The 3,033-nt window shown below is 35.1% G+C and overlaps 1 pseudogene across 1 annotated transcript; it reads left to right on the top strand.

Moving 5' to 3' along the window:
- Positions 1-618: 618 nt before the first annotated feature.
- On the top strand, positions 619-3,033 carry LOC143637330 (pathogen-related protein-like; annotated as a pseudogene). The gene is made up of 4 exons (XR_013154409.1): positions 619-800; positions 1,610-1,742; positions 1,825-2,126; positions 2,843-3,033. The product of XR_013154409.1 is annotated as a pathogen-related protein-like (transcript).

A 3,033-nucleotide genomic window follows, 5' to 3' on the forward strand; every position in this document is an offset into this window, starting at 1 on the left:
GTATCATCCCCACTTGCAAGATGGCCTTTAAAATAACACTTAATTTGTTTCAATTCTAATATTATAAATCTTTGAAAGTCATAAGCTACGCTACAATACAAAGACTAATGGAGTTGTATCGAGCAGCCCTCAGAGTCAGGACATCGCACATGCAACTTACATTGTAGCTAAGCATTACTATTATTATTCTTAAACATATTTAATTAAGAATAATCATGCTACTATTATTTTTTAATTCATTCATCCTAACTTTTTGGTTGAATTTGTACTAAGTTCTTAGCGGTTAACAATTGGGTTAACCAATGGGATACGGTAAACCGCTCATATTAGTAACATACAAATACATATGAAGGTATAACACCCCATCCAAGCAACATTGTGTCTATATCACACCCGGAGCCATATAATATTGGGATCATATCTGCATTAACTTCTTTTTCTAGGATTGTTCAAAAACCTCGAGCGAGTCTAAAGCCACAACGGAGTTGTCACAAATTTGGTAACCATAACAAAAACATTCTACTATTATTCGACTAGGTGCATGAACACTTACCTACCCCTACCCCACCACTAGGCCCTAGCTCCCACCAATCACCCTTTTCCACTTGTTATATAAACTTATCATATGGCTTATTCCATCAAGAACCAAATATAACTAATGGATCAATACAAAGGTTCAGATGTGGATAAATACAGATGCTTCATGAGTGGTGAAGATGAGAAGAACACCACATGGAAGTTGGGTGTACCCCCTAACTTTGATGTAGTCAACAAACTCTTTTGAAGAAGGCAGGACCAAGGTATATAATTTACACTTGTACCCTTTCTTAATTCTTTGTATGAGTAGGTATCATTGCTAAACTTGTATCCGAACCACAGGCTTAATTTTACTAGCTGATTTAAATCACACATCTAAACTCATTATGGGTTGCACAAGCAACAACTTTGCAATATGATTTTCTTTTGAAACGACGCTTCCAAGATTTGAACATTCATCATTTTGATTAAGAGGGTAGTCTTTACTAATACTTTGCAACCATTAGACACCCCTTTAATTTGGTGCAACTTTGCAATATGATGTAAAAAACTATTTTTGGCCTCCGTCTTTAGGGCACCAATTTCATTTTAAAGGTATATTTTTGTCATAGGACAAGGCCATTTTGACCAAGTGTATTATCAATGTAGCTATCGATTTAAAAATGTTACCATTTTGACCAAACTCACTTCATTAAATTTTCGTGAACTTTATTATAATTATTATCAATTTGACGGGTGCACCCTTTCCGTAGTATGAAAAACCATTCACAACTTGATTGACGACACTTGATGCAAACATGTGTCAAGATTTGCGTCCATCGGGGCAAAAAAAAGGTTATATATGTGCCATTGTTCGTCTAGAAAGATATTGACACATGTTTATCTTCTATTGATTGCTTTTAAGGTTACATATGTGCCATTCTTTGTAGGGGGGGGGGGGGGGTTATCATTTGTAACCATTATATTAATTGCTTTTAAATCAACAGCTATTTCGCTAAACAACTTTAGTGGAATAGCCATCATCTTAATTTTTTCTTTAGACTGATGGTTTGCACTTTGTATATATGGTAAGATATGGCCTTCAGGTTCATTAGAAGAACAAGTTCAAAACATGGTGAAAACATTTGAAATGGAGTTGTTCCACAAAATGAAACCTCAAGACTTCAAAACAGTTGACGTCACAAAGTTAACAGTTTCTGTTAATGGTAAACTCAATAGAACCTTCAACTTTTGTTATATATAAAGTTAAAATAAACTAACGATATCCTAAGAATCCACGCTTTTCAGGCCTGAAACCTTTGACACCCGAAGATGTAGCTAAGATAGGTGGCGGGTATAATATGTTTCTTCAAACTTCATTACCGAAAAGTATACGATTGTATGATCCTAGTGAGGAAACTGTGGATACAGCTCACAAACTCTTCACCACCACGTTTCCTCGAGGCTTTGCGGTGGAGATTCTCCAGGTTTATTCCGGCCCTCCGGTGATAGCATATAAGTTTAGGCATTGGGGTTACATGGAGGGACCGTTCAAAGGTCAGCCACCTACGGGTGAATTGGTTGAAATGTTTGGTGTATCAACATTTGAGGTGAGAAGACAATTTTACTACCATTTTTTTTTGTCAAAATTTATTTTAATCTTAGCTTTTATTCAAACCTTTTTTTGACTGATTTTTCTTTTATTTTTTTTTAAATATATTGTGTTTGTTATTGTGGTTGGATATTTATGTAGCCTTTTCAAATAAAAATTGTGATTGCTTTGACCAAATCAGGTAGCTACTTCTATGACAATTTCATTTCGGTCGCTATGTTTGCGGTCGTTTGCCATAAACTTCGGTCGTTGTACCTTTTTTTTGACTGATTTTCTTTTATTTTTTTAAATACATTGTGTTTGTTATTGTGGTTGGATTTTTATGTAGCTTTTTCAAATAAAAATTACGATTTCTTTGACCAAATCAGGTAGTTACTTTTGTGACCGTTTCATTTCGGTTGCTATGGTCGCTATGTTTGCGGTCGTTTTGCCATAAACTTCGGTCGTTGTACTTTTTTTGACTGATTTTTCTTTTATTTTTTTTAAATACATTGTGTTTGTTATTGTGGTTGGATTTTTATGTAGCTTTTTCAAATAAAAGTTACGATTCTTTGACCAAATCAGGTAGTTACTTTTGTGACCATTTCATTTCGGTTGCTATGGTCGCTATGTTTGCGGTCGTTTTGCCATAAACTTCGGTCGTTGTACCTTTTTTTATAGCAGTTATATGTTGTTAGATGGTGATTCATGTCTGATTTTGAAACCTTTTGTTAGTTGGATGAAAACTTCAAGATTGTGAAAGTGGAATTCTTCTACGATAGAGGAGAACTGCTCGCTAGTCTCATGAAGGGGGGTGGTGTTGTCATCGTCGGAGATTCCATTACTGGTGGGGAGTCTTCATCATGTCCTTTTTCTTAACCGATGAAAAACATTTTATTTTGCAATGTCTTACCTGATCGGAATAA

Source organism: Bidens hawaiensis, unplaced genomic scaffold (genome assembly GCF_021521415.1).
Source record: "Bidens hawaiensis isolate Kalapana, Puna unplaced genomic scaffold, B.hawaiensis_p1.1 tig00008219_1, whole genome shotgun sequence".
NCBI classification, from domain to species: Eukaryota; Viridiplantae; Streptophyta; class Magnoliopsida; order Asterales; family Asteraceae; genus Bidens; species Bidens hawaiensis.